General features: G+C 33.0%; 2 long non-coding RNA genes across 2 annotated transcripts; both read left to right on the top strand.

The window, feature by feature from the left end:
• The first annotated feature begins 1,823 nt into the window (after positions 1-1,823).
• Positions 1,824-2,705, top strand: LOC150032713 (uncharacterized). The gene is made up of 3 exons (XR_016524883.1): positions 1,824-1,951; positions 2,145-2,227; positions 2,310-2,705. It is a non-coding gene; the product is annotated as an uncharacterized LOC150032713 (long non-coding RNA).
• An 8,545-nt stretch (positions 2,706-11,250) lies between these two features.
• Positions 11,251-19,437, top strand: LOC120090218 (uncharacterized). The gene is made up of 3 exons (XR_016524882.1): positions 11,251-11,576; positions 18,859-18,905; positions 19,010-19,437. It is a non-coding gene; the product is annotated as an uncharacterized LOC120090218 (long non-coding RNA).
• Positions 19,438-21,338: the final 1,901 nt, after the last annotated feature.

The following is a 21,338-nucleotide window of genomic DNA, read 5'->3' as shown; positions in this document are numbered from 1 at the left end:
ACAGATGGGCTCTCTACAAAACAAATCATGCAAAATTAAATATATTAATTATTTGAGCATAATAAATGTTAGATATGTACAATAAACAATTTAGATATGTACAATAAAAAATTCATTTAATTACCTGACTCAATATTTTCACAAGTCTCTAACTCTTCAAGTTGTGGATGGAGATGAGTTGCCACGAGTCCAATTTTGTATACATATCAAGGCCTACACTGTTTTTGGAGTCAAAGAACTTCGAAACGAATCAAGAATCCTCCCTCATGTACTAAGATCCATAAGCGACTCTACATATTGCCAAAACATCTAGAACAATTTTTGATAAAATGGAATATTTGTAGCCATTCATTTTCCACCAGTATAATATCTCAAAATTATCTTTTATCTTCTATAACCTTGTTAGACAAATAAGAAGTCAAATCATTCTCCACTTCCAATGAACTTTCTTCTTCTCTCAATCTCTTAAAAATTATTCACGAATCATCTATTTCTTCGTCCATCCCATGATCATCTTCATTTATAGTGACAGTCTTTGATTGTTGAGAATCATTGGTACTATGACTACCTCGAGGCGAAGTGTTATGTGATTTGTAAAAGTCACGATACAAATATAATTTCACACTCTCAACCATATCCTTAACCACTGTCATAAACATTGGAAAGACAATAATTCAAGTACTTAACTTGTATCGAGGATCAATCACCATAGCCACAAACATCAATTTATTCATTTTTTTCAACCGAACCCCAATACTTATCAAACTTTGTCTTCATATTCATAGCCATCATACTTAGAACAGAGTTGGTATTGTTGCTCCATTTGTTCAAAGCAAACTGAATTTTATTAATTTCCTTATAACCAACATTAAAAGTCACATATGAAGATCCACTTATCCTTGTGGTGGTTTCATAAAACCTTTTTAAAAACTTAATAAACACATTAACCAATCAGATGTACTTGGGGGCCCAATCTTTCTTCGTCGAAGTAATCAACAAAATCTTAGTCCTCTTTCTCCTCCTTTAAAGTTCTAAAAGCTTTCTCAAATTTAATTACATGTTCAAACATTAAATAAGTAGAATTCCACCTAGTTGCCACATCTAAACAAACAAGAGTCTTACATTGAATTTTTTCTTGTTTCACACAAGCTTTAAAATTTTCCATTCTCTTAGATGATGATCGAACATATCTCACAGCATTACGAACATTGGCAATAGAATCATGCATATCTTCCAGTCCATCATTCACAATAAAATTAATAATGTGGGCACGATACCTCATGTGTAATAGTTCTCCATCTAAAACAACTGATTTCCAACTTTTAAGTCTTCTCTTAACATAAGAAATAGCCACATCATTAGAAATTACATTATCAAACACCAATTGACATGACTTATACCTTGACACCTTTGTTATGAGAAACTAACACCAATTGTCTCAAGAAATCTACTACAAAATTTTGTGACCAAATGACATCTTCATGAAATATTATCCAGATTCTTAGATCCTTGATTATACAAACCGCACAACTAAGGCCTAAAATCAAAAGATGAGGTCTCTGGGCATAGTCCAAGGTGGTAATCCTCCCCAAATGACATCTCCATGAAATATGAAGGGAGGAGGATGAGTGTTTGACAAATAAAGAAAATTTTAGAATAGAACAATCCATTCAAAATAGATATTTTCGAATTTTAATTCTATCAATGAAATTGTCTCTTATCTAAAAAAAAAAAAAGTCCTTGTATTAGCTCATGGTCAAGCTGGAGCTTGAACTATAAAACCTTGGAGAGCATCTCTAGGCATTCCACGTCTTTGTGCAAATGACTTTTGCTTAACCTGGCCTCAACTTTCATATAACATGCCATTTTCTTGTCATGTACTACTAAAATGTGTTTATGCATATTTCAGATATTTAATTTTTTTTCCTCCTTGTTTGGGTGTCCATCACAGGTGAAGTAGCAAAACTTTTTGCTGATGCTGGTTTAATATGCATTGCTAGTTTGATATCTCCATATAGAAGAGATCGGGATTTCTGCCGTGAATTATTGCCTGAGGAAAACTTTATTGAGGCAAAATTAAGTAATGGCTGAATCAGATTTTGTTTTTGTTTTCATGAACATGGAATTCCCCTTTGTTTGTTCAGGTGTTCATGAACATGGCTCTAGAATTATGTGAGGCAAGAGATGCAAAGGGCCTTTACAAACTTGGCCGAGACGGGAAGATCAGGTACACTTGAAGAATCCATTTTTTTGCTCCTTAAAAGCACTTGCAGATAGTTTGCCCAACCCAATGTGCTATGGCGATGCAGATAGTGACTTACTTAGAGGAGAAAGGGTTTCTTTAAGCCTAGAAACAAGCTCTACTTGCAAAGACTTCTCCAACCGTTGCCTCGACCAACCGTTGGCAACATCAAATGGTTCGATCTCTAATGGCAAATATGTTAAAAAATAGACTGATAGGTAATCATTACATAATATAAGATGAGGTTCTTAGAAAAGGAATACAAAATGTAATATTAGATTTTTCTAAAGAAATGTAAGGAAAGAAGTATTATAGTAGAGATAGATGATCTTGATTTTATGGAATTGCTCACTTATTCTTTCTGTTAAGCAATGTAATGTAGATATGAAGTCAAATTGGAAATGCTTCTGACTTGTAGACCAAACTGAAAATTTACCTCCATAATTCAATATTTATTTGGAAATCTGTGATGGATAGCATTTCAAAATATAGCATATTTTATCATGATTATGAATTATGTTGGATTTATTATAGTTGATATTCTAGTCAAAGCAATCAAATTGACTGTTTTAAATTATTGCCTAGTATGGTATATTTGATGTTAACATACCATTTTGGTTCTTACGGTGTATGTACTTTTGGTTACCCAATTTTAGTATATGTTTTGTCAATAAATCTTAAACTTAGTCCTTTTTGTTAGTTTATTGTTGATTTTAAAAACAAACATATTATTTAGCTTTTCTTTCACTATACATTTTGAAAACATATTTATTATAGTATAATTTCATTAATTAAGGTATTGTTTTATAATTATTTAGGCCTCGATCCATAACTATTATGTTTTGTTTTTTGTTTTTTAAAGTAAGCCTATAGATACTATTTCTACCTCCAATTTTCTTTATTTGTTATCTACTTTTATCAATGGTTTTAAAAAAATCAAACCAAATTTCAAAAATTAAAAAAAGTAGATTTGAAAAACTTCCTATCGATTTTATAATTTATCTAAGAATTTAATCATTGTACAAGAAAAATGCAAATCGTTGTAAGAAAGGTAGAGAAAATGTCCCTAGTTTTCAAAAACCAAAAACAAAAAATGAAATGATTAAAAAATGGGGTCTTAATTTTTAGTGTTTGAAAATTAAGTCTATAATCACGCATTCTACCTATCTATAATTTTTTTTTGTTTTGTTATATATTTTTACCTATATTTTAAGAAATCAAGTCAATTTTTTAAAACTAAAAAAAAAATTAAAATTTATTTTTGTTTTTAAAATTTAACTCAGAATCCAAATAGATAGATAATGCTTAATTTTAAAAAATTATCTCGAAACATTATAGAAATTGAGATAAAATATGTTTAATTTCGAAAAAAAAAAAAAAAAACTAAAAACAAAATGTTATCAAATGAGACCTAAAATTTTTACTCTATGGAATGGATAAAAGTTTTAAACTAATAATTATCAATCTAAATCGTAATATCTTGTAGGATAATTTTTCTTTTTTGAAAAGATAATAATAATTTTGTTTTAATTTTTTATGTTATGAAATTTATAATTTTTGCCTCGATTTGATATTTTAATTTTAGATTTGTTTCAAATATAGTAAAATGAACTTAAAAAATTAACAAATATAGAAATTTATTTTAAGCTTTTCTTTATTTTCTTTTTTAAAAAATCTCAACTTTTTGATCCCTCGATTTGATAAAAGAATATTTTCCATAGCATTTGCAAAGATGAGAGAGGAGTGGCACAAAACAGACATGGTGAAACTTTTTAAACATTTGAAGTTTTATTTAATAATTCACAAACAATTTCTAAAACAACTTGATAACATACGTAAAATTAAAGAATATTAAAACCATAATAAACTTAATAAAAACTATCAATTAATGCTTGATTTTTTCGTTCTTCATTTTCAAAATCAGTCCCAGCAATTCAGAACGCATATCAAACTCAACATAATTACAATCCACGCTCCCATCAGATTAAACGATTCACAAATCCCATCTTCTTGGAATAACATTCACAGATAACCCTAGAAATTTCCATCACATATAATCCACAATCGTACCCATTTCTCTGTTTAGGCGCCAGACACACCATGAATTTGGCCGAATCATGACTAATATAGCCATTCAAAGATTCATATATTGAAAAAGCTAATTTGCAGTTTATCTGATTCACACTATCGTAATGCATAAATAAATTTCATTTTCTACCATAGACAAGAAGGCTCCAGTGAGAATTGTCATTATTGACCGTGAAGAAGATGAGTTTCTTCTTCTGAAGGTTTAGGGATTCAATTGTGGATGTAAAACTGTCTAAATCGATAGCATTAGCTAACAAAAATGAGATGCTCGACGGAATTAGGAGGATTTCATCATATTGGTAATAAGTAGAGATATGAGCCAAGTAGAAATCAGAACTTGGGGTCCTCCATTTAGAAGTTGAGAATAATTTTATGTGGAAAATTCTAAAATTGTGAATAGAAAAGACGACTTGCTAGAAACTAGAAAAATTTTACTTGTACAATCTTATAATGAAATTCTTTTCTCGCTCTCAAACAAGAGAATATAAGACAATTTGAAATGAAAGCTATAGACTACTTTTATACTACTTAGGATAATCTTCCTATGTATTTTAGAAGTAGGAATCAATTATTTTATTATTCGTTTAACAGAGTTAATTTACTAATTTCGTTTCCTTCTTTCGGAAGGAACTTCGACAAAGTAAATTATTTCATTCGGTTTTTTATTGGATAAAAATAAAATTTAAATTTGGTTCAAAAAAATTAAACTTGTAATCGAATTTTGGAGACAAATACAAAATTGATTTGTTAAAAAAGATACCTTTTTCTATCTATTATTTTCTGAAAATTTTATTTTTTTTCCCCCAAATATCGAACCAAACATCAAATGAAAAATTGACATCAACCGATTTTGACGCAATAAAGAAAAATAATAAAGAATTCTCGTACTAAGATTCAGAAGCTACGGTAATATCAGAACTGCCAAAACATCTCGAACAATTTTTGATAAAATGGAATATTTGTAGTCATTCATTTTCCACCAGTACAATATCTCACAATCATCTTTATCTTCTGTAATCTTGTCAGACAAATAAGAAGTCAAATTATTCTCCATTTCCAATTAACTTTCTTCTTCTCTCAATCTCTTAAAAGTTATTCACGGATCATCTATTTCTTCGTCCACCCCAGGATCATCTTCATTTATAGTGACAGTCTTTGATTGTTGATAATCATTAGTACTATGACTACCTTGAGGTGAAGTGTTATGTGATTTGTAAAAGTCATATAGACGATACAAAATATAATTTGACACTCTCAACCATATCCTTAACCACATCACTATCATAAACATTGGAAAGACAATAATTCAAGTACTTTAACTTGTACCGAGAATCAATCACCATAGCCACAAACATCAATTTATTCATTTTTTCAACCGAACCCCAATACTTATCAAATTTTGTATTCATATTCATAGCCATCATACTCAGAAGAGAGTTGGTATTGTTGCTCCATTTGTTTAAAGAAAACTGAATTTTATTAATTTCCTTATAACCAACATTAGAAGTCACATAAGAAGATCCACTTATCGTTGTGGTGGTTTCATAAAACCTTTTTAAAAACTTAATAAATACATCTATAGTCAACCAATCAGATGTACTTGGGGGCCCAATCTTTTATTTCCATGGTCATCTTCGTCGAAGTAATCAACAAAATCTAAGTCCTCTTTCTCCTCCTCTAAAGTTCTAAAAGCTTTCTCAAATTTAATTGCATGTTCAAACATTAAATAAGTAGAATTCCACCTAGTTGCCACATCTAAACAAACAAAAGTCTTACACTGAATTTTTTCTTGTTTCACACAATTTAAAATTTTCCATTCTCTTAGATGATAATCGAACTTATCTCATAACATTACAAACACTGGCAATAGAATCATGTATATCTTTCAGTCCATCATTCATAAAAAGATTAATAATGTAGGCACAACACCTCATGTGTAATAGTTCTCCATCTAAAACAACCGATTTCTAACTTTTAAGTCTTCTCTTAATATAAGAAATAGCCACATCATTATAACTTGCATTATCAACGGTGATGGGAAAAAAAAAAAATTTCAATCCCACATTCCAACAAACAACTCTCAATCATCTTCCCAATTGTCTCCCCTTATGAGTAGCAACTTGATAAAAACTCAAAATCTTCTTATACAAAACCTATTCAGAATCAATAAAATGTGCAGTGATGACCATGTAATTCACATTTTGTAGCGAAGTCCATGTGTCGGTAGTAAGACAAACTCTTTGAGAGCTTTTAACTAGGAATGATTTCAACTTTTCTTTCTCCTCAAGATAAAGTTGATATTCATCTCTAGCAATTGTGACTCTCGATGGAACATCAAACTTAGGACATGAAACACTACAAAAATGTCTAAAACCCTTTGTCTCAACAAATTTGAACGGCAACTCATTCTTAGCGCATGCTAGTCCACACGCTTGTTGGCTAAACAATGTCGTCACAAAATTAGTAGCCTTGTTTATATATATATTCGGGTCGGGTTGGGTCAACCCGACCTTGAAAGTGAGTAACCTAAGACCTGACCCGAATTTTAAATTTTTGAAAATTTTTAACCCAACCCAACCCAATCCTTACGGTTTGGGTTGGGTAGTTCAGGTTGGTCGGGTTATTGAGTTTTTTGAACACTTTGCATTGATTTATCATGCAATGTAAGGATGTGTGGATGCGATGATCATGCAAGTTTTCCTAACAAAGCCCAAGTATAAGTTTCTTAGGGTCCCAGGGTCGAATGTAGGAATTACTAAATAGATATGCGATGGAGCGATGAAAGGGTGTGTTGTAACAAGTATGCGATGAAGGGGTTAAGAATAGATTTAGCTAGCAATTCTTAAATTTTATACAAGTCATGCGATCATGCTATACACAAATATTAAGCACTACATTTCTCAATGCATAATGCCACATTTCCTACTTCTAGGATGCATGCAATGTGTATGGAATGTAGCAGATAGAACTTATTTCTAAGTCTCTACTCTTGCTTAGGCGATCTAATCCGACTCTCTCAGCCTAGATTCTATCTTTAGACTACTCTCTCAAGTACTCCAAATGATGAATGAAGCATACATAAGACAAGATGATCGAATAAAGTGCATAGCTTAAGTCATACCAGCTAAGTACTTCTCAACCCATTCACAAATTTAGTTACTCATGCATGGTGGGGAGAGATTGATCATAAATTGAAATGAAGTTTCCATTTTTTGCAAACAAAATGTTGAGTATAAAACAATAAATGTTGTAAGAAGTATCAAGCCAGGTAAGCAATGTCTTGCTTCCTCGGGTTTTATACTACTCTTATCACAACTCTTTCCCCAATTGTAGAATCTTGCTCTCGTAATGGTTGGGTGTCTTTCCTTCATGCTGTTTCTAGCAGTCTCTCAACCTTTCAGAATTTCCTCTCAAGAATTCCCTTCCCTCGGCTTCTCCTTGTCTCCTCGCGTACTCCTTTTCTGGTTTGGTAGCATTGGGTATTTATAGACTTCTCGGCAAAGCAATTCTTCTCACTAATGATTGCATGAATGGGCAGCATTAATTTCCATACCTTCTACGCTGTCTGATAGTCACTGGAAGTTCAATATATTTGCAACGGTATGGTCTTTCAATGGTCGTCAACTGTATTTCTGAATTGACCATTATCAGCTTTACATCCCATCATGTTTCATTATGCTGTCGCCTTTATGTAAGGTTTTTACGTGATCATCTTTAAGGTACCCTTAGATCGCAAATTCAAGCGCGATATCGCATTGTGCCCTTGGATCGCAAACTCAAGCACGTCATCGCATTGTACCTGCACAGAATAACGCAATTTAATTGTTTTTATGCGATGAGCGTTAGCGATTGCAATTTTCTTTTAGTTTGTCGCATTCAATTGTAATATTGCCTATTTTACCATCGCTTTCTCCTATTGTTTCAATAATTTGAGCTTTAATAACTTGTATTTCTACCAGTTATCACACCCCCAAATTTAAAACAATGTTTGCTCTCAAGCGTAAACTAAAAATTTCTCAAAATTTCAATCGCCTTCACCTGCCTAGGCTTCCCATGGTGCTTTATTCAAATCGCTGAACAAATGCCTTATTAATTTCTATCCTAATATCTTTCTAGAATATTTCTAACCTTTAAGGACTACGAGCTCAATCTTCAAAAAAAAAAAAAAAAAAAAAAACAAATTTACTCATTTCCCAGGATATCGCATCATTTATTTCAAATTTTATCAAATATGGCGATGCATATAAAGACTTACTTGGAGGAGAAAGGATTTCTTAAGCCTAGCGACAAGCTCTACTTGCAAAGACTTTTCCAACCGTCGCCTCGACCACCCGTTGGCTACATCAAATGTAATCGGTACATAATAGAAGATGAGGTTCCTAGAACAAGGAATACAAAATGTAATTTTAGATTTTATTTAAAGAAGATGTAAATCTGATATCTCTGGAAAGAAGTATTATAGTAGAGATAGATGATCTTGATTTTATGGAATTGCTCACTTATTCTTTCTGTTAAGCAATGTAATGTAGATATGAAGTCAAATTGGAAATGCTTCCGACTTGTAGACCAAACTGAAAATTTACCTCCATAATTCAATATTTATTTGGAAATCTGTGATGGATAGCATTTCAAAATATAGCATATTTTATCATGATTTAGAATTATGTTGGATTTATTTTAGTTGATATTCTAGTCAAAGCAATCAAATTGACTGATTTTAAATCATTGCCTAGTATGGTATATTTGATGTTAACATACCATTTTGGTTCTTGTGTATGTACTTTTGATTATCCAATTTTAGCACATATTTTATCAATAAATCTTAAACTTAGGTTAATTTATTGTCGATTTTAAAAAATTATTATTAGCTTTTTTTCACTATACATTTTGAAAACATATTTATTATAGTATAATTTCATTAATTAAGGTCTTGTTTTATAATTATTTAGGTCTCCATCAGTAACTATTATGTTTTGTCTTTTGTTTTTAAAATTAAGCCTATAGAAACTATTTCTATCCCTAATTTTCTTCATTTGTTATCTACTTTTATCAATGGTTTAAAAAATGAAGCCAAATTTCAAAAACTAAAAAATGTAAATTTGAAAAACTTGCTATCGATTTTAGAATTTGGCTAAGAATTTAATCATTGTACAGGAAAAATGCAAATCATTGTAAGAAAGGTAGAGAAAATGTCCCTAGTTTTCAAAAACCAAAAACAAAAAATGAAATGGTTTAAAAATGGGGACTTAGTTTTTAGTGTTTGAAAATTAAGTCTATAAATACACATTCTACTTATCTATAATTTTTGTTTGTTTTGTTATATATTCTTACCTATATTTTAAGAAATCAACCATTTTTTGAAAACTAAAAAAAAAAAAAAAAATAAAATTTATTTTTGTTTTTGAAATTTAACCCAGATAAAACATCTTAATTTTAAAAAATTATCTCAAAACATTATAGAAATTGAGATAAAATATGCTTAATTTCTAAAAATAAAAAATTAAAAACTAAATTTTATCAAACAAGACCTAAAATTTTTACTGAATGGATTAAAGTTTTAAACTCATAATTATCAATCTAAATCATAATATCTTGTACGATAATTTTTCTCTTTTGAAAAGATAATAATAATTTTGTTTTAATTTTTTATGTTATGAAATTTATAATTTTTGCCTCGATTTGATATTTTAATTTTAGATTTGTTTCAAATGTAGTAAAATGAACTTAAATAATTTACAAATATAGCAAATTATTTTCAAATTATTTTCATTTAAAATATTTTTTTCTTTATTTTCTTTTTAAAAAAATATCTATTTTTTTTTTATTCCCTCCGTTTCAAGTAAGAGATTTGATAAACAAATCTTTTTCATACCATTTGGAAAGATGAGAGAGGAATGGCACAAAACAACTTTTTAAACTTCTAAATTTTCATTTAATAATTCACAAACAATTTCTAAAACAACTTGATAAGATACGTAAAATTAAAGAATATTAAAACCATAATAAATTTAATAATAAATTTGTGGATGACCCACTCTTACTACATGTGGAAAGGAAGTCAAGGGTAACCACATGGGCTCCAACTCATAATTTCATTCACTTTGACTAAAATAATATACATTTTTTATTCATTACGTAGCTTTCAAGGAGAGAGCAACAAGAAAATGATGAAAGTGCTCTTTCAACGTGTTGAAGAAGATGAAGCCAAATAATATATGTGAATCAAGAAGAAACAAGATCAATCACATTCTTTTAATGCTTGATTTTTTTTAGATGAATACAAATAATTTTCACTCATATACTCACTATTGGAATATTTTAAATTTTTTTTTGAAGATTAAAAATATTGATACAACTTTAGAAGTATCATTCAATTTGTTCACCCATTATAATTATTGACACCATAAACTCACGCAGGCCTTGAGTGCTACTTCAACCTACTATTTTGGTCTAGACACATCATTTGAACGAATTTGCAAGATTACTTGCACTAGTGTGATGTCGAGCTGAGTATACTTCAATGTCTAAGTTAGTATACAAAATATTTAACTCTAAGCACACATAAAATTGCTTACACATTGAGACAATTGACATCGGGTATTTACAAGGCTCATTATTTGACTCCTGCTTGTGGACGTGTGTAATATTAGAATAAGTATTGCCCTCAAGGTTATAGAGTGCTTGTAGCAAACTCGGCTTGATCATTTTTCCTTTGATGAAACTACATGAGTTCAGTTGGTCGACCTAAAACTCGATAGTTTGACCATGCACGTACTCCTATGCAAGCTTCTATTCTATTTTTCATTAGGCTTATATCTGTCCTGGACTTGAATCTTGCCTTAGGCAACCCTCAACGATAATTTTCTAATAATCAACACCCATGCAAATTCCTTCGACTTGGGAACCAATAGGAGGAGTCCACGTCAGCAAAAGGGATGGGGGGTTGAAGGAAGCAAACGTAGGTATTGGATTGGATTGGAAGTGTGGTTCCATTTCAGGAACAGAAGAACAAGAGAGAGAATAGAATATGGGATGCGATGCTCTTCCACGCGCGAAACCGATGGAATGGAATTGGAAAACTGACGATTCTGAGTGAATTTAGTGCGCAACAGTCGCTAAACGCTACCCTTGTCCAGATTCTTTCATTCCTTTCTTCAATTCCTTCTTCTCTATTGCCTTCCATCACTCTTCTCTCTTCTGGGTTTTCTCTCTTTTTTCTCTTCTGGGCGTTGATTTTCTCTTCTGGGTATTGTTTCTTTCTCTCTCTTTGTTAATTTATTTCGTGTTTCTTTGTTATTTGTTCTTAATATCACGATTCATTGCAAATGTACATTTCTTTATTTGTTATTTGTTATTTGTTCTTAAAAAATGTGTTTCTTGGTTGTTTGGAACTTTGGGGCTGATTTTGTATCTGTATCGTTAATGGATTGAAATCTAGTTATTTAATCGTGGTAGTTCTTATGAATCCATTAACATGGTAATTCAGAACAATTGTGGCGAATGAAATTTGTGAGCAGTAACATCTTTGTCCATGGTCATTGTGCATTTCGCTTTATTCTTTTAGCTGTATGATTACTCCATTTTTTAAGCTGAAGAGAGAAATGGACTAAGAATTGTGGAAGGTAACACGACATCCTTTAGATTGTACAATAATCGAAGGATATGTTCTGGCTTTAAAAAGAAAGGTTTCCGACGTTCTAAGTTAATATTAAAGTTCAGGAACAATTAAAACGGAGTTGGAGATGGAATGTGCAACCATCAATATTATGTAGAATATCTTTTATGGCCTGTAAGAAGCCACGGACCCCTTCATTACCAACCAATGGTTTTATCTCGCTAATAGTAGCATTTATGAGTAGAAACAAAACCTTTTTAAAAGTAACAAAAGATAATAAAACTGACAAACTGGTCATTGGAGAATAGGTTCTAAATTTCTAGTACAGGCACTGAGCATACATAGAACATCCACAAATAACACACAAATATACAAATATACAGTGTGAGGTTTTTCAGAGTACAAGGTATTGGCTTGGCAACGTCCACAAGAAAGTTGGGTGGGGGCTGGCAAGCAATCCACTTTTGGAATTTGAGATTAATCAAAATAAAGAGTCATGTATAAGAGTTACTCATGTTTATACCTTAATAATTAAATTTCATCATGTTTCCAACCATTTCACCTGTCAAAATAAGTACAGTAACAGAAAAGAAAGTACTCTTTGAAGACCAAGAAGCAGAAGTGCCTTGTGGGAGGATAACTAAAGAAACGTTCTGTTTTTTCATTTTCTATGGTAAATTTAATAAAAAAATTCTTTATTAAGTATATGTGTTGTTTCTCATGAATGGCTGATAAATCAAGCTTCCTTTCTGTTCTCCACACCCACCCACCTCCTAGCTAGAATTGACAACTTCGGATTCTTAAGGTACGATATTTATTTCAACATCAACCAATATGGAATCTCTTCTTTCATTTATAGGATTATGATATTGATGGATAGCTTTTGTGCCCATATAAATTGCAAGATAGAATGAACACTATAAATATGGCCGTAAAAATATTGCAGTAACAAAAATTAAAAGTAGACTGTGCACAAACAAATAGCATTTTATATTGTTATATATGATAGAGGGAATAGATTTTACTAGTTTCTTCTTCAAGAGAAAAATGAGTTCTCTTTTTGAGGTGATTGAAGAGAATATGAACCATGAACACAATTTCCCTCTGGATCCAAGCCACACATTGCCATAGAGCTATTAGGATGCCGAATAAGATTCATATTGAATTCCCCTTCTAGAAAACCTATAATAGATTAGATTTTGGAATCTTATCTAGTTTTATGAAATGTTTTAGAAGTTAAGATGTTATTAGACAAGGACATTATAGTCAGATGACTTGGTGACCCTTTCTCCCTATGCACGCCTTACTGGCAAATATGGCTATAAATTTACAAGAGATGGGGTTTTCTGTTGTCCTATTTTATTTTTGTAAGAAATGATGCCTCTTTATGTGGAATTTTCACCCCCTACTATGGTCAGTGCCATTTTAATACGCCTTCTAAGTTCGCTCGTGGTTACCACTTAACATCTGGAGCGAGCGAAAACAAGTTTAACTTTTGCATACATAAGCTACTAGGTAATTGAATCTGGACTTGACGGAGAGTGCTGGGTACAGTGTTGAGCCAGATGCTTTTATTGGTGTCGTGGTGGGTCATCTGAATTTGATTCTATTAAATAATGAAATCAAAGATACCCAGAGAATTTCTAGGAACAATTTCTTTTCTCATGGCGTTTTTGTTGTTCAAATTCATGATCGTCACTTCCAGTCAAGTTGTGGTAACTCAAGATTTTCCTCCAACCTTTTTTTTTTTTTTTTTTTTTTTCTCAAAACTACTTGTCATGTTATATGAGATAATATTCAGTCTTAAGTTCTAACCATTCTTGTAATTTCTCGATCAATCATTTATTTTCTTATATTCCAGTCTCCTTGTTCAATCGCCATATGCCATAAAATTTTCTGGACAGTTATTTTGGTCCAATTTTTCTCTTGCTTATTGGTCTGCTGAAAAAAGGTGGTATACAAATATGTTTTTTTTTTTTTTGGGCAAAGCAGCAGATAGACTCATTTATAGTCTTTACAAAACTGTCTCCCTCATTCTGGCTAAAATTTCTTAATTTGTTTTGTGGTTTACGGATGTGTGCCTTTCAGGTTCAAATCTTAGGGGGTCGGCTCTTTTATTTTCTAACTATGGATCCTATGGATGTGGCCCACTTTGTAGAAGTTTGCAAGTATTGTAAACTACTACAAATGGTAGATCCTGACCATTCATGTGGAGACGTGGAGTGGAAGTGTCCTATACAAAGAGTTTGTATAAGACCTGAACCACGAGATGACTAGACTCTATATATAACACTGTTGATACTAGAGACTTACATCTCACCTAAACGACCATAGGTGACACGACCTCAATCCTGAGTGTTTTGGGAACTCTTGCCTTTGAGGGTGGTCCTTTGATTAGTATGGGTGAGAGTGATTACCTTTTTGGGGAGTTGTCTGATCTGAGAGCTGGGAACTCAATCCACAAGATGAAATTCACTTCTTTCCTGAAGCAGGGATAAGTAAAGAGATTGCTCCCCTAAGGGCTGATTCTGGGGTTTGAACATAGTGGCCATGTCACACCCTACCATGGGCCCGCACTCCTGAGCCTGAGAAGAAGTGTGAGGGACCGCAGATACCACCTTTTTGTGATACCTACTGTCCAACTGAACCTCTTTACAACGCTTAGTAAACTTTAAGTCAAGGAGATAACAACAACTGAATAAGTAGGCCCATTTTATTACTACAATGTAACTTTTATACGACTCCAAGACTTAACTACAAAGTTTACATTAACAACTGTAAAACCCTCCAGAAGTGTAACTATGGCTTATGGTAGATCTTGACCTTAGCAGCACCCTAGAACTTCTCACCTTTTGCTACTTGAGAAGAAAAACATGAAATAACAGAATGAGTTTCACAAAGCTCAGTGAGTGGTAAGCAACTTCTAGAGTTTATTTCAACTCATAAATAACAAGCATATCATAAATACGAGATTACATTCAAACCTCAACCTTGAATGAGTCTATTCTCAACTCTATTTACACGCACGGTAGATAGCTAAACTAATAACTACTTAGAATGAGTATGTTGTCTACCTACACACACGGTAGATAGTTAACTGTTACTAAACTTAAATGCTTACTCTTTTATGTTTCCTCTATGTCTCTTATATGCATATAGTTCCCCGCGCATGGGCTCAGAAGCTAGGCCCGTCGGCCCTCTGACCATCTCATACGAGGATCCTCCCACAGGCTCAGGAACTAGGTCTATTGACCCCTGACCATCCCGATCACATAATCTCATTCTCATGCTAGGTACTCATTCATAACATAAGCATATACAATTTACTCTAAAAGATATGCTTTAAGACTTAAAGGAAAGTACCACTCACCTTGGTAATGATAGGAATCTTTCTCTCAAGAAGTTCCTTGATCACCTCGGGCTCCCTTTTGAACCCTAAGATCCAGATTCAATTTAAAGCTCAGATTACTCATAGTTCTAAGATTTATCTCGAGATACATGCTTCTAAAAACATGCTATAAAATGTCTTAGGAAGCTTACCTCAAAATATTAGCTCATAATTCCTCGTGGTTTGGCCGGAATCTTCAAAACATGAAGACTGGCTCAACTTACTCGTCAGCTAGACCCTTCTGCCTTTTTCTCATCCTACAGCCTGATTCCTTGGAGCTTCTTCTCCGTCAGCCCTACCCTGAAAACTAGACTCTCATAGCTTTCAGGTGGCTTTGAAATCACTCCAAATGCACGAGTATTCTGGGAGAACTCCTCGTCCCAAGTTGATGTTACTTCCTGACCTTTCTGTCCGACAACATCTTCCCCTCTTGGAACCCCTTGACCAACGCATGGTCTTGCTACCAATGCATGCGTTCTTCATCAACGCGTAGTCTCTTCCTATTCAGCCTTCATACACTCTTCTGAATGTCCTTTGAGGAGAATTTGAGTTATGGTCTGAAGTCTTTGGCCCTATTTATAGGCGTCCAAGATTACTCTAAGGCCGACACCTCTTACTTGGTCGCATGTCCAAGTGTCTTTTCCTTACACTATTACCGCAATCTTGCGTCAGCGCAAGCCAAGGTGTCTTGCTCCCCTTTTACCAATGCATAACTCTCAATTTTGCATGTCTTCTTGTGCATCCACCTCATATGCTTATAGCTTAAGACTTCTTCCTAACAACCCATATGTCTGGATGACGTCCTTGAATGCGTCCATCCATCCTCATATGCGTTCATCTAACCACAAATGCGCCCATCCAATTGCCGCAACATTCCTATGTCCGGACACCACCAATTAGTGCATGCTTCGCATGCCTTGGATGTCCTTGGCTCCTTAGATTTCCTTGGCTCATAGCACGTCACCAACGCATAACAACCTTTGGGTCGACTTGGTTCTCAACTTAACACCTTAAGGAATAGCTCACCATCGCATAATGTTGCCGCATCCATCACGTAGCACTGCCACATGCCACCAACGCATAGCACCGCCACATGACACCAACGCATAGTATTGCTGCATGACATCAACGCATAGCGTTGCCGCATAGCATCGCCGCATGCCTCCATCGCGTAGTGTTGCCGCATATCCAACGTGTCGCATCACTGCATGCCCTCGCATAACATTACTGCATGCCCTTACATAACATCACCGTATGCCCTCGTACCGCATGCCCTCACGCCACATCATCGCATGAGGAGCGGGAGAAATTATTGGAATTCTATGAAAGAGTCTCGGGACCTTCGCACCATATACTACCAACGCATTCCTTCGGCCACATACCTTCGGCCGCATACACGGTCAATGTATGCGTGTCCAACGTCCAGCGCCCTTGGATGTGCAACTTGAGGCTGCCGCATGCGTTTTTCTAACCTCTCAAGACATAGGCTGTCGTATGCTTGTCCCCGCATAGCCTTTCCTATCAGCCATACTTCAGCCTCTTTCAACGCCCAAACCTTTCAAAGGTTCATGGCCAACGCATGGCACCACACCAACACAAGGCTAACGCATTGTCTAGTACTTAGGTCATTTCTGCCTTGGCTTTCAACGCATAATTCCTTTTTGGCATTATACTTAACCAAATTTTTACTAGTTAAGGCTTATCTCAAAGCTACTTAACAAATCTATTTAAACACTTAGAATTTTCCTTCACTTCAACATAGGATTTAACTTTCACCTAGTTAATCCCTTTTATTTCCTGCTTAAGTAGGAAAAAATGGAAATCCAGGTTTCACAGGCCACAACTTCTCTTTGGAAGAGAAGACTCAATCATAGTAGGACTATGACTTATGTTCATTAGAGGGATCAATAGTACTTAAGGAGACAGACGTAACTACAAGGACATAACGGTTATTGGCCCAGCTGTACTTACGAGCGATCTTTGAAGGGGTATCACACTGTTGATTGGTTAAGATAGACACATAATATATCTGTGGTAAGGAGAGTCCAGCTGTCGGTCTTTAGTGGAGTGCCTGGCAGTTAACGGATGGTGGATCCCGTGACTAAAGAGTTTAGTCGGTTGTTCACGTACTGTTGGAGTTTCGAGCTACAGGTCCATGAGGTTCTCTTGGTAGCTCAATGAATTCAGTTGAGGATCAGTTCTTGGCGTTGATTTGAAATGTTCAAATTGACAAAAGGTATTTTGATTATATATGACATAATCGGTATGATATATAAGATACATCTAGTGGAGGATTGATGTAATGAGATTTACATCAAGTACCATGGAATAGAAAAAGAACTATGGTTTATATGTTTCATGAGATGAAATATTAAAACTATAGGTTATAAATATAGTATGATAAGTTGGTTATCATTTATATTTATAATAATATTAATTATTGGATAATTAATTATTTTTCTTTAATAACCAAGTGAGTGAGTGGTTATTTAATTCATGGTAACCGTGAGTTTAAAAGGAAAATGGTTTTCCTATTTTCAAGATGAGGTTTTACAAAAGATTGAAAAAGTTTTTTGAGTTTTCTCTCTCACGCAAAAGAAACTCATGTAGTCGTCAAGTAAATATGAATTTACTAAACGACGGTTGGGCGAGCTAAACGATCATGCAGTATTTACTAAACGATTGCATAGTTTTGCTAGATGATCGTTAGCCTAAATTAAACGATCGTGTAGAGTCTGTAGGCGACAGACCGAGTTAAACGATGAGCTAAATGATCGCATAGCTTTTGCTAGATGATCGCTTAGCTTTATCTAAACGATTGGGCATCGACCTATACGATAGGTCTCCGTCATCTCCTACTTGCCCAGTCGTGTACGCGATCGGTGTTTCCTCCTTCGTCTGCCTCATACCAAGTCTGAATAGAGTCCACCCTCTAGATTCTCACACCGATAATACCAAGGTAGCCTTGTTGGTAGTGTCAGACTCAACTCGACACCGTCGAGGTTTTCTGGAGGTCGTTCATGGTGTTGTGGAGGCCGTTCGTGTTGCTGAAGAGTTCGTGGCCGAGGCAATCACTGAGGACAAGCACGGTGTTCGTGCTGCTGTGTTGCGGTCGTGTAGATCGAGCATTCGAGGTTGCTGATTGAGTGGTCGTGCATCGGAGTGTGGAGACGCATCTACAAATGTTCATATAGTTTTCCCTTTGAGCATTTGTAATTAATCATGCTGTAATTTCTTTATGAATGGTATAACCGTTTGTTCGAAGTCGACTATAAATGCATTGTTCATTTATGATTGTGATTTGGAATAACCTTACTTCCGTTGCTCATGAAAATCTCAAATTCTGATTTCCTTCAGCCCGAGACGGGAAGATCAAAGGTACACTTGAAGAATCCATTTTTTTGCTCCTTAAAAGCACTTGCAGATAGAATAGAAATGAAATGTTTGTTATCAGGGAAATTCTTCTCATCTAAAAAAAAGCACTTGCAGATAGAAATGAAAATGAACAATCACATTGCATTGCAGGTTTTACCAGGATCGATGACCCCTACGAACCGCCTCTGAACTACGAGGTACTATATCATAAACAATGCATTTTTATCAAATCCTTGTTCAACATTTTCATTTCTTTAGCAATGTCAAGTCTGTACCTGATGCTTTTCCTGTTTGAATTAAGGCAGAATGATGGAGTTTGCCCAACCCCATATGCTATGGCGATGCAGATAGTGACTTACTTGGAGGAGAAAGGATTTCTTCAAGCCTAGCGACAAGCTCTACTTGCAAAGACTTCTCCAACCGTCGCCTCGACCACCCGTTGGTTACATCAAATGGTTCGATCTCTGATGGCAAATATGTTAAAGAATAGACTGATAGGTAATCAGTACATAATATAAGATGAGGTTCCTAGAACAAGGAATACAAAATGTAGTTTTAGATTTTTTTTTTTAAAGAAGATGTAAATATGATCTCTCTAGAAAGAAGTATTATAGTAGAGATAGATGATCTTGATTTTATGGAATTTCTCACTTATTCTTTCTGTTAAAGCAATGTAATGTAGATATGAAGTCATATTGGAAATGCTATAATTCAATATTTATTTGGAAATCTGTGATGGATAGCATTTCAAAATATAGCATATTTTATCATGATTTAGAATTATGTTGGATTTATTTTAGTTGATATTCTAGTCAAAGCAATCAAATTGACTGATTTTAAATCATTGTCTAGTATGGTATATTTGATGTTAACATACCATTTTGGTTGTGTATGTACTTTCGGTTATCCAATTTTAATACATGTTTTGTCAATAAATCTTAAACTTAGTCCCTCTTATTAGTTTATTGTTGATTTTTTTAAAAAATATTATTTAGCTTTTTTTTCACTATAAATTTTGAAAACATATTTATTATAATATAATTTCATTAATTAAGGTCTTGTTTGATAATTATTTAGGCATCGATCATAGATACTATTTCTACCTCCAGTTTTCTTTATTTTTGTTATCTACTTTTATCAATGGTTTAAAAAATCAAGCCAAATTTCAAAAACTAAAAAAAGTAGATTTGAAAAACTTGCTATTGATTTTAGGATTTGGCTAAGAATTTAATCATTATACAAGAAAAATGAAAATCATTATAAGAAAGGTAGAGAAAATGTCCCTAGTTTTCAAAAACTAAAAACAAAAAATGAAATTGTTAAAAAAGGGGGTCTTAGTTTTTAGTGTTTGAAAATTAAGTCTATAAACACGTATTTTACCTATCTATAAATTTTTTTTTTTGTTATATATTTTTACCTATATTTTAAGAAATCAAGTCAATTTTTTAAAACTAAAAAGAATTAAATTTTATTTTTATTTTTGAAATTTAACTCAAAATCCAAATAGATAGATAAAACATGCTTAATTTTAAAAAATTATCTCAAAACATTATAGAAATTGAGATAAAATATGGTTAATTTCTAAAAATAATAAAATTTAAAACAAAATGTTATCAAACGAGATCTAAAATTTTTACTCTATCGAATGGATTAACGTTTTAAACTAATAATTATCAATCTAAATCGTAATATCTTGTACGATAATTTTTCTTTTTTGAAAAGATAGTAATAATTTTGTTTTAATTTTTATGTTATGAAATTTATAATTTTTGTCTTGATTTGATATTTTAATTTTAGATTTGTTTCAAATGTAGTAAAATGAATTTAAAAAATTTACCAATATAGCAAATTATTTTCAGATTTTTTTCATTTAAAATATTTTTTCTTTATTTTCTTTTTTAAAAAAATCTCTTTTTTTCGTATTTTTTTATCCCTCCGTTTCAAGTAAGAGATTTGATAAAAGAATCTTTTCCATAGCATTTGGAAAGATGAGAGGAGAGTGGCACAAAACAGACATGTGAAACTTTTTAAACTTCTGAAGTTTCATTTAATAATTCACAAACAATTTCTAAAACAACTTCATAACATACATAAAATTAAAGAATATTAAAACCATAATAAAATTAATAAAAACTATCTATTAAGACTTGATTTCTTCGTTATTCATTTTCAAAATCAGCCCCAGCAATTCAGAATGCATATCAAACTCAACATAATTACAATCTACGCTCTCCATCACATTAAAGGTTCATAAATCCAATCTTCTTCTTCGTTTAGAAATCGATCAACATTGGAATAGCATTCACAGATAACCCTAGAAATTTCCATCACATATAATCCACAATCATATCAATTTCTCTGTTTAAGCGCCAGACACCCCATGAATTTGGCCGAAATCATGACTAATATAGTCATTCAAAGATTCACATATTAAGAAAGCTAATTTGTAGTTTACCTTCACACTATTGTAATGCATAAATAAATTTCGTTTTCTATAATAGACAAGAAGGCTCCAATGAGAATTGTCATTGTTGACAGTGAAGAAGATGAGTTTCTTCTTTTGAAGGTCTAGGAATTCAATTGTGGATATGAAATTGTCCAAGTCGACAACATTAGCTAACAAAAATGAG

This window comes from Benincasa hispida, chromosome 11 (assembly GCF_027475165.1).
Source record: "Benincasa hispida cultivar pf3 chromosome 11, pf3_genome.v1.1, whole genome shotgun sequence".
NCBI classification, from domain to species: domain Eukaryota; kingdom Viridiplantae; phylum Streptophyta; class Magnoliopsida; order Cucurbitales; family Cucurbitaceae; genus Benincasa; species Benincasa hispida.
Note: the sequence above shows the minus strand (reverse complement) of the source record. Positions and strands in the feature narration are given on the sequence as shown.